This window comes from Mus pahari, chromosome 6 (genome assembly GCF_900095145.1).
Source record: "Mus pahari chromosome 6, PAHARI_EIJ_v1.1, whole genome shotgun sequence".
Lineage (NCBI taxonomy): Eukaryota > Metazoa > Chordata > Mammalia > Rodentia > Muridae > Mus > Mus pahari.
The window spans coordinates 87,971,630-87,982,925 of record NC_034595.1 but is presented as its reverse complement, the minus strand read 5'-3'; the positions used below and the strand labels follow the sequence as shown (position 1 = coordinate 87,982,925).

The window sequence follows — 11,296 nt, the reverse complement described above, 5'->3', positions numbered from 1 at the left end:
GGGGGGGGGGGGGGCAGGTATAGGGAACTTTCGGGATAGCATTTGAAATGTAAATAAAGAAAATAATAATAATAATTAAAAAATGAAGAAATAAAATAAAATAAAGAATCAGTGATATGGAAAAGGATTTAGTGGACTGGCCAAAACCGATGTTTTAATTGTCTCCTGCTCACCCCCTTGATGAGAAGGGGTTCCTGTCTGAGGAATCTGGGGATGGTCCTACACAGGAACCCCGACAGAGGGTGGGAACAACACGCAACTGTACAGGAACCTGATGAGCACTGAGTGCCCATGGGAGGCAGCCTCTGCAGTACCCAGAGGATGTGACTGGCTTCTTCAGCAACGTTGGGGGAGCCAAAACCCACTGCTGAGGGGCAAATCGGAGCTGCAGTTGGTCTCTAATAGGAAGTTTGTTCTGTTGAGTAACCTGGAGCTGAGTGTGGAGGGGCTCTGGTTTTAGGTGCTTTGAAACCCTCTCAATATCTCCAAATTCCAAGGCAGCATGCAATATTGAGTTTTAATTTCTGACACCACAAAGTAGTGATCTCAAATGCCATTGCAGGCAGCTTTCAGGGTCTGGCCAGGCTGCTGAGAAGCTCAGTTGTGTGAAGGAGGACAGATGCATGGTGTTTAGAAAAGAAATGTCACAGTAGGTTATGTAGAGTGGCGTGGGCCAAGATCCACTCACTGTACTTAGTTCTGCACATATCAATGGCTTGTATGCCATCTGTGGCCCTTCAGAGGCTTGCCCAGGTCCTGGTCACCACTTCTTCACCCTAGGTAAGGAGCAGCTTATCCTGAAAGTGAGCCCTGTTGAGTCTAGTTAGATTGACAGCAGCCAGGGAATCTGGAGGTTCTTGGAAGACCAGGTTGTGGGAATGCAGGCCAGTGGCACTTGGGTTGCTGCCAAGAGGCTGCAGAACTGTTTGCCTAACACCTGGCTAGAGAGCTATAGAATCCTCTGTATTCTGTAGGTCAACGCCCAGAGACACGGGAGTATTGTGGCTGTTCTTGTTTTGACTAGAGCTAGGGCAAAAGGGAGGAATGTGCAGGTGACTTGTAACTTCGTAGACATGAAGTGTTGCTTTTAACATGTTTCAAAATAATCAGATATGAACAAATGTGACTTGAAGTTAAGCCTCGGCAGACAGTACCTGGCTACTCCGCAGCATCGGTAGCACCTGGAGCTGTTACAAGTGCAGAATCTTGGGCCTCATGCTAGAACTTGTGGGCCAGAATTTCCTTTGACAAGATCCCTGTGTGATCCTTGGGAAGATAAAAGCCTGGGAAGTTGCTCTGGTGAGTGAGAGGCCTTGGGTTTCAAGTCAGACAGATAGGATGAGACACTCACTGCCTTAGTTGACTTGCCTGTATAAGGCCTTGGGCTGTCACTTAACATCTTCACGGTCAAGGCCTTATTGTAAGTGGAGTGCAACGCCTCACTGGGTTGTTAGTGTTAAGCATTGCTTAGAAACCTAGTGTGGTTCATCATTATGGTGGCTTTTAGTGATTTTTTTTTTTTTTTTTTGATAAGTGACATCCTAGTATAATTTGGTAGTAAGAAAGATCAGGCTGTCAGTGCTGACAGAAAGCATGGATTAGCAATTTAGAAAACTTGGCCACCAGACATAGCAGCCCTGGAGAAGCTGGGCGGGGTTGTATAACAAGAACCTATTTTAAGAATCCGAGTGCTGAGACTATGCTCAGCGGTACAGCATTTGCTAGTTAGCATCTAGGAAGCCCTCAGTTTGATCCCTAGAATCTTACAGGAGGAAGAAACAGAGAATGGAAGGGAAGAGAGAAGCAGGGTCTCCTGAGCCGCTGGGTGGCAGACGTGGTTCGTTCCCTCTCCTTAGGAGAGGCTAGAGTGCTTCTGTTAAGTAACCAATGTTGATAGCTTGGTTGATGAGAGAAGTTACCTGTAGGAGGGGGTTGGGAGTGGCTAAGTCTTTTTTTTTTTTTTTTAAGATTTATTTATTTATTATATGTAAGTACAGTGTAGCTGTCTTCAGACACTCCAGAAGAGGGAGTCAGATCTTGTTACAGATGGTTGTGAGCCACCATGTGGTTGCTGGGATTTGAACTCCAAACCTTCTGAAGAGCAGTTGGGTGCTCTTACCTACTGAGCCATCTCACCAGCCCAGGAGTGGCTAAGTCTTAACAGCCAGTTTAGCCTTGCATTGTAGAGCACATAGCCATGGCTTGCGTGTCCAAACCCAGACTTAAGTCAGGACTTAGCCCCTTAGTAGCTATTTGGTTCTTTCACAAAGTATTTGATGTATCTGTACCTTAGTTTGCATCTCTGGACAAGGGTAAATGGGATTGGGAGCTGTAAATCCCAGTACATAAGCAAGCTGTGTGTCTATGCAGCTCCTGGATCAGGACTAGCCTCCCAAATCCCTGCAGGTATGTGCTGTACCTGAGTCGGTCCTTAGACCTTCCATGCCAAGTTCTCCCGAGCTATTCTGGCCGCTTGGAATTCCCAGGGACCAGAGTGTGCCTTAGGAAAGACCACTGGCCCACGGAGGTTTTGCATCAACCAAGAACACTAGTGTTTGGGGCAGAGCGATGACGACGGTGATGGTAAGATTAGAAACACATACATGTGAGAGACACATGCGGTGAGCCTTGCAACAGCACAGGAAAGCCTGCATTCCTTACTGCAGCTCTGCCTATCAGGCAGTGTTAGAGAAGATACCAACTGACAGCCGCTTTTGAACTTGAGAAATCCAGGCCTGCTGAAGGCTGTAGTCACCCCTTTCTAACCTCACCCGCCGTCCTCGCGTTCTTAGAAATAATTGCCAGGGCTTCTCTTTTAACTCGACTGATTCCTCTGGTAGCTTACATTTGAAATCATCTCTTCGTGTGGAGCAATCCCCCATTTCTTGTCTCGAGTGTGTGATCTTTGCTCTAATTATGTTGAGAGAGCCACTCATTTCACCTGGCTCTGGTTGTTTGTAAGATACTAAACAGCCACGGGGTTAAGGCAGACGAGGATCAGAGAGCAGCTCAGCCTCTTAGGACCTCAGTCGCTTCCCTTGAAAAGGAGGAGATTGGACTAAGGTCATCTGGTCGTGTGACAGGAGTACGTGACAGATAAAGTAATGAAATCCTGTGCCGTGAAAGCAACCAAAAGGGCTCTCCAAGGTCCCTCGGCTCTGGCTGCCCCAGAGCCCAGGCAATGAGACAGAGAGCAAGATCGCAGAGGAGACAGTTATCGCTAGAGACATTGAAGCATGAGGTAGAATCAGTACAGGACCCAAACTGACAATCTTTGACCAAGAATTAATTAGAATAGTTTTTCTCACCTGCAATAGCCCAGCTGTTGGGAACCTGCAGCTGCTTCCTGATAGACAGTGTGGGTAGGATGTCTGGGCATCTGTCTTTGCCACTGGTCCCTCTCCTGGATCCACCCATCTGACCTCTCCTAATGCTCCGACTCTGTTGGGTTCTTTCTATTTTGGAAGCTCTGATCTCAAAATGCAGGTGCCCTTTCCTCTGCTCAGTGTGTGACCCACCACACTACTGTCACTTGGTGGTGACACCTCTGTCACCAATGCCTGGTGCAGTGTTATGGGGTCCCTTCAAGAAATAAGCTCAAGTATCTCCTCTGCCTAGAGCACTTGACCTTAGCCCTCACCTTAGAGTCATTTCTAAGTGACAAGTACTGTTCCAACCCTTTGCCTTCCCCCGCTACTCAGCAGGGGCCGTGCCATCCGTTGTCTCCTTCTTTCCTTCATCTGGCCTCATACTGAGCCCATCTGAGAGTTCGGTTTGCAGATGAACCAGTGCTGGGTGAACTAGGTGTTCCCATGGACATGGGTCTTGATTTATATTCCACTGGGCTCCCACAGTGCCTAGCAGTGTGCGGAGCGAATGATGGTGTGTGGGCTGCTTCCCCCGAGACTCATGGGAAAGCAAGTACAGGAGATTTAGTCTGCGCTCAATGCTAGTGCAGCAGATGCCTTGACCAGTGCCTTGCTAGGGAACCTGCCTGAGGCTGTGGAGAGCAGAACTTTTTTATTCAACAGTGGATATGGGCAGTGTAACCTGCAGTGTTATTTCCATGGTCTTTTAAAGAGATGTCACCTTCCCCCAGCTATGCCTTAGCTCCTGCTTGCTTTCTCCTGTGTTCTTTGTAACATAAGGATCCTCAAGACTTCCAAATCCTTTTTGGAAGGAGTCAGGGTAGGAATTTAAATAAATAAATATTCTTTGTGCCCCTTTTAGAAAGCTGGCCTAGTTTTCTACTTTGTGTTGAATTCCCATTTGTGTTTTGGGTCATTATACAGCACTTGGTTCAGCCAATTAAGTTTCTTCTGTCTGCTGTCTTTATTCTGAGTCAGTATAGCCTTTTCTTGAGGCTTTAATAGTGCTCCTTTGAGGAGCATCCTTCTTTCTGGAGTTCTTTCTTGTTGCTTAAACGTTTTCCCCACGGGACCTTTGACAATTTTCCCCAGCCTAGCAATTTCTGCAAGTGCTTCATAACATATTTTATATTGCTCCTGTGTCAATCTTCAACACTTAAGAGATTTCAACACGTAGTGATCTTAAGTTTCTTTACCTCCCAAACCACACTGTACAGAGTCTTTTGTTTTCTCTCCATGGACCATCCCTGCAAAGGGAGTTAGGCGGAGACAGGAGAGCGTGGTAGAAGCTGTGGTGAGAGTATCTCAGTCTCACCTTTCTGCTGTTCCCTCCCCACAGCCACAGCATTTACTTAGTAATGGAACCCTGTAGCAGAAAGGCCTTGCAAAGGTTGAAGGTTGTGTAGTTTGTTTCTTGAGTATAGCTTAGCCAGAGCTCTGGGCTTTCTGTAGCCCATTCCCCCAAAGTGTCTGCAAAGCTTGTATAGTTTGTTTCTTTAAAGACAGATACTTAAGTCAAAAGGGTGGTTTCAAAACTAGAGCCTTGGGCTGGTGAGATGGCTCAGTGGGTAAGAACACCCGACTGCTCTTCCGAAGGTCCAGAGTTCAAATCCCAGCAACCACATGGTGGCTCACAACCATCCGTAACAAGATCTGACACCCTCTTCTGGAGTGTCTGAAGTCAGCTACAGTGTACTTACATATAATAAATAAATAAATCTTTAAAAAAAAAATTAAAAAAAAANAAAAACTAGAGCCTCTCTTGGTAGTAAATGTAACTAATTCACTAATGCTTACTGCACATGGCACTATTTAAGGGTACACACACACACACACACACACACGTTGATAAGAAAATTGTTATCTATTTACTTAGTGTGATCACTAATAAGTATGCATTTATTGCTTCCGTCTTAATTTGTTTCTGTTTAGTGCACTTCCCTTGTCTTCCTTTTCCCTCACTTGCTAATGGTTTAATCTTATTTTCCTTATTCATTTTTATTTCTCTGGTTTGTAAATACCTTTTTATATCTTTGGTCTATAAACTCCTCCTTTCTTTGTATCTATTGTTAGGGGTCAGACCAAGGGTCTCGTGCATGCCAAGTAAGGGACTACCCTACCACTGAGCTGCCCTAGTCCTGGCGTCTTATCTCCTTATGTTCACACGTGTCATTATGTATGCTTATCAGGGAAGTTATTTGGGGCATCTTCTGACTGATAGAAAATGAGTCTAATCGCAGCTGATCTCTAATTCTAAGCGTTAGCTGGTTGGTGTCTGAGACCACACACCTCAGTAGCAGCAGTTGGTCTTGTGGATGCTATCGAGTGACACAGTATGTTCCTTGATAGACCGTTTTTGTCCACACTTCTTTGCTTGCAAATATTTATTGCAATGAGTCGTTGGTCTGTTTTGAGGCCTCTGGTTTCTGCTACACTATCAATACTGGAACTTCACCAGAACTCCTCTCAGTTATCCTGTTGTTGCCCTGTATCATGGAGATCCTGTGGTTTTGGACTAGCCCCTTCATGTACTCTGGCCCTTGCTGGCTGTGGCACTGGATGGGCAGCCAGGACAGGGCAGGCCACTGTCCCAGACGGGGTTCTTCTGGTCTTCAGCTCATTCCTGCTGGGCCCTGAGGCCCCAGGTGGGATTTATCTACTGCTGACTTCCTGCCCTGGGAGCTTGTCCAGGCCCAGTGCTGCTGGACTAGAGGTCAGGTCAGGCTCACCTTTCCAGGAGTGTTAGGTTACTAACCATTCAGATATTCCCAGGGCAGAACCATAGCCTCTCTCCTCTCTGCCACCTACTGACGCACATGTGACACAGCAGCCACACCTGCCAGGGTTGAGACTACCTGACTGCATCTTAGGATCAGCTTCGCCTACGTTTGTGCCCTGCATACAGGACTGCCTAGCCGGGTCTCTTATGTCCGCTTTCTCTGGCCCTTTCTTTAAAAAGCCTCCATGATGTAGTGTAGACTGGAATCTCCTTCATCGGGACAATGTACAGTTTCTCAAATTGTTACTTTGTATTCTCACCAACAGAAAACAGTCCAGCTCTCAACACTCCCAAGGTGTCTTATTCCTGCTGAGCTGGGAGCTTGGTGGTTTCTCTGCTGCTGCTGCTGCTGTTTCTCTTTATCTCTGATGTCTGGTTCCTTTTCCCTCTCACAGTGACCCTGTCACAGGTGGCCTCCTAGTCACACACTTTGAGGCTCATCTCAAATGGCACTTCATCATCTTGTGCATGCTTGGTTTATAGGCATATCCCTAGATGTGAGAACAGTGCTCCTCCCTGACACCATTGCTGTGAATGGGAAGTCATATTATGTCTGCCATTGTGTTAATTGATACTTTGAAATCTTCAATCTAAAGCCATGTATCTATCTGTAATTTTATTTATTTATTCTGGGGGTTGCTTGTGTCTTACATATTCTTAGAAGCTGGTGGAAGCCAAGGAGTGTCCTGTGTCACTAGTGAGTGACTCTCTTGGGGCAGGAGGTCTCTCACTGAGTCAGAAACTTGCCATTTGGGCTAGGGTAACAGAATTTGCCCATCTCTGCCTGCTCCCTTCCTCTCAGTGCTGGCATCCTAGGCACACACGACCATGCCCAGCCTTTGCATGAGTTCTGGGGATTCAAACTCAGATGCCCATGCTTCCACAGCATGCACACTTCCTCACTGAGCCATCTTCCCAGCCCTGACTTCATGTTTAGAAACTTCTCAGAAATGGTATGTTCTCCTGTGTGTTCATGTCTCCATGTAGAATGCCCAGCCGATGTCTGTCAGGCTTCGCACTCTGTCTTCTACAGTCTTCGCTTTCCTTTTCCTATTTTCTGTCTTCTTACTTCTACTGTCTGCTGTGAGTAGCTGTCCCAGACTTCTCTTCTATTGAGGACCTTACTCCTCAGTTCTGTCGAATCTGTTCACAGTGAATGTATTTCTGTGACTAGTTCCCTTGGTGTGTGTGTGTGTGTGTGTGTGTGTGTGTGTGTGTGTGTGTGTGTGCGTGCGCGCGCACGCGCGTGCGTGCATGCATGTGTAACCTGTATTCATGGAATTGCCTGTTATGTCTCATCCTGTTGGTTTAGTTTTTATTTTCATTCACTACTGGGTACCGAAGATCTGCCCACATCTGTGTCTCAGTAACAGGCTGTTTCCTGTCTGGTGGCCTGTCTTCCATGGTGTGCCCCTTCCATTTCCGCTTACTATTCTCTCAGTCACAGACATTTCCAGTACCCTCTCCCCTCTCTACAGGGCTTGGTGAGCATCATTTCCTAATGGGCCTGTGTGTACGCAGGAGAATGATTCCCAGCCTGCAGGGCATGTGTGCACCACCTGACTCCTGCCTGAGCTCGTCCAGGTTGCCTTCCTAGAACAGTGGATGGCAGACCCACCAGTGGTACCCTAAACCCAGGTTCTGCTGCGTGCTTCTGCTTGACTTAGAAGAAACCGAGCAGCTTCTCTGGGCCTTAGCCTTCTCATCACTTCTCATCCGCCACTGACGGGATAGTATCTGCTCGTTAGGTGTTTGGAGAATAAAAGGAGTGGATAAGCAGAATGAGTCATTGTTTTGTAACAACTCCATCACTGCCTGGGACTCACTTCCCTTGCCCTTCCCTGCACATTCCACTTTTTTCCCTAAGATTATAGGACTTGGCTATATTTTTTTAGTTATAAATCCATTAATGCCTTTAAACTTCACAGATGTTATCTCCCATTTGTGAATCTGACTGGCAAGTTCTGTTGATACCTATACACAGATACTATAAGCCCTCCTGTTTCTTCTGGGGCACCATTTAAGAAGTCTTTTCTTACCTTCACTTCAAAGGTCCCCTCTGAAACTTTCTCCTGTTACTTGCTCACCCGGCCTTCCTCACGTGCTCTGTGATGGCAAGCATCCTTTCTGGGTTTTTCTGTTTCTCTGCGGGAATCTCTTTGCTTTAGGTTATGAAAGTTGTCCAGTTTCTTCTGGTGCATTCCAGAGACACGTTTTTGTGTTAATTTCTCAGACTGGGGTTCCCGTAAGACACAGAACGCTTGCTGTGCCTGTGTGTCGGGCCTGCGTGTGGTTCCCTGCATCGGGTCTAGATGACTAGGGGCTGCTAGCAGCTTCCTGGTGCTCAGGGCTGCTTTAGCTTAGGGGGATGGGCCTGGGCCCTGGGCTTCATGCAGGGTCTCAGTTCCTGCTCCCTGTCCTCAGTCTGCTGGAAGCCACATCTCTTGCCTGCATTGCTGCAGTGTCCTTCAAGTCCAGAGCCTGTACGGGAGCTTGAAAGCCCACGGGGCCACTGGTCTCAGCTCCCATTGACTATTCCGGCTTTGATTTTGATGTCTCTTTCATTTTCAGGTGCCTGGGGATTTTTTTTTTTAACTTGACTATGTATTTTAAAAGCATTTCTGTGGGTTTTATCCAGCATTTCTGTATGTCTGTAGTGGTAGAAAAGATGACTTTATATCACCTCACTGTGCTGTTTTGCCAAAGGTCGGTTCTGAAATTAGCAGTCCTGTTAGTTTTCGTATTCTTTTTACTTTTAATATTATTAAGTAGCCCTTGCCTGTCCTTGAATGTTTCTGGCCATAACTACCTCCGTTCTCCTTTTATTGATCAAGTCTACCACATTGCTAGTATCCGTACTCACTGTGTGATGTGCTGGCTGTTCTTCCAAAGGACCTGGACTCAATTCCCAGCACCCAGCTAGTACCCACTGCTGTCTGTAACTCCAGTTCCTGAGGCTCCAACACTCTCCTCTGGCCTCTGTGGGCGTTGTAGGCATGTGATGCACTTACATACATGCAGGCAAAACACCCATATACATAGCAGAAGTGTGAATAAAAATCTCTGTTACTCTTTCTCGTTTTTAAAAGAGAAAATCCTGTAATTTGATTGACTTGTACTTCCTGAACCTGACTGCTTATTCATCAACTTAGCATTATTTTTCTTTTTACTCATTAATAAGAATATTCAGTAGTTTGAACACAAGGATCCCATGGGCAGTGCTTACATTTTACATTTCCTACATGTTTCCTTTTGCTCTAAGTGGCATGAGATGGAGACAGATTCCCGTGCTCTTCGTGCAACTCCTGCTTCGCTTGAGTCACCAGCACTCTCTGTCCATGCACTGAGACGTCGCACAGCTGGGCTTCTCCTCTGTGGCTTTTGTGCAGCCATGGCTGGACTGATGATTGTTCTGTGGACCTAGAGCAACCCCTTGCCTCCTTGCTGCTCGGGTTGCAGGCGTGTATCCCTTCAGAAACCCACGTACCTTGTTGTAACATAAATGTTAAAACAGCCTATACTCAAGTGGTCAGGCTAAATGCTCCCAGCCACCCTCTTTAAGGAAACTGAAAAGATTATATGAATGAACATGTGCAGCCGCCAAGGTGGGGGTAGGGTTGGAATGGCTACAAGTGGAAAAGAATTAATTCTACAGTCTCTTGGAAGTGACTCTGTAAGCTTTACTGTGTGTGCGTGTTCTGCCTGCTCATATGATGTGTGCTTTGTATGTACCTGGTGCCTGTGGAGGCCAGAAGAGGGCATCATCTCCCCTAGGACTGGGGTTACAGGTGGGTATAAGCCACCCTGGGGCACTGGTGGTACACTAGGAGAGAAAACTCAAGAAAATGTGCAGGGTACCCTGTGACTGGGTGCTGGACCTTCATCAGTTCATTAGTCAGGGTTCAGGTTTTCCTGACCATGCTTGTTTGATGGAGGCTTTTGCCCAGGGCCTCTGGTCCTGGTGATCTGCCTGGTACCCACCTTAGAGAGCAAGTGTCTCTCTCCTCTGATCAAGCTTTCTCCATCATTCAGCTTTTTGGTTATTGTCATGACCGTGGTGCCTTACACACCCTTCATATGCACGCTGAAGCCTGGGCCCCAGGTGAGGTTTGTTTCTGTTTCCCAGGTGCCAGAACATGTGAGACTAGTAGTAGATGCCAAGAGAGGCAGCCATGATTATTTAACAAAGGCAGCTACTGTTTCTCTTCCATTTAAAGAGAGATTCTCACCCTTCTCTTACCTCATGGTAAGAGAACAGATCAGTGGTGCTAGAATATGACTAGGGGGGTTGGGAGAGTCAAAGATGGGTTGGGAGAGGCAGACAGGGATCTACGCACAGTAGAGTAGGCCACATGGAAGAACCTGGGCTTTCTCTTAACGCACAGTTAAAATCCCACAGTTTTGTCATCAGGGTAGAGTCCACAAATCCAAACCTGAGTTGTGCCCTCATTACCTGTCTTCTTCAGTGTCATCTGGGCCACCCTGTCAGCGACCTGTGGGGCGTTTCTCTCCTCCTCTTTCATGCCATTCAGTTCCTAAATGACGTGGACTGTCCTTCTGTCTAAGTCTCTAGTGAAGACCCTCACTGGTTTGTTCTGAGTCTCTTTTGATGGTAGAGTCTGCCTTTAGAATTATCCTTCTTAAATGAGGAAACACCACTGAAATAACATATCGAAAATACGTCTTTGACCATGTGTCTTTCTACCACAAATCTCTTCAGTGGCTTCTCTTTATGTTAAGAGAAAGCCCAGGTTCTTCCATGTGGCCTACTCTACTGTGCGTAGATCCCTGTCTCCCTCTCTGGACCCACCTTTGACTCTCCCAACCCCTAGTCATACTGTAGCACCACTGATCTGTTCACAGCCTTCCTTCACCCCAGGCCCCTGCCCAGGAGGGCTCTTCTTACCTCTGCGCCTTCTGCAGGCTGCACTGCACAGACTGTCTCTGCTTTTGCCACCCTCTTACCTCCTCATCTTTTAAGATGCAGCTCAGAAGGCTAAGGAGGTGGCTCGGTATGTAACTGTGCTTGCTACACAACATGAGAACCTGTGTTTAGATATCTATGTAGCACATCTCTACTCCCAGCATAGAGTAGGCTAGTATTTGCATTCTCTCTCTCTCTCTCTCTCTCTCTCTCTCTCTCTCTCTC

At 46.8% G+C, this 11,296-nt stretch overlaps 1 protein-coding gene and 1 pseudogene across 8 annotated transcripts in view; one reads left to right on the top strand and one right to left on the bottom strand.

Annotated features, from left to right (window-relative positions):
- The window catches only part of Zbtb40 (zinc finger and BTB domain containing 40), a 71,601-nt gene that overhangs the window by 17,617 nt on the left and 42,688 nt on the right, over nucleotides 1-11,296 (top strand). The gene's annotated exons all lie outside the window — the stretch shown is intronic.
- Nucleotides 6,107-6,223, bottom strand: LOC115064332 (annotated as a pseudogene).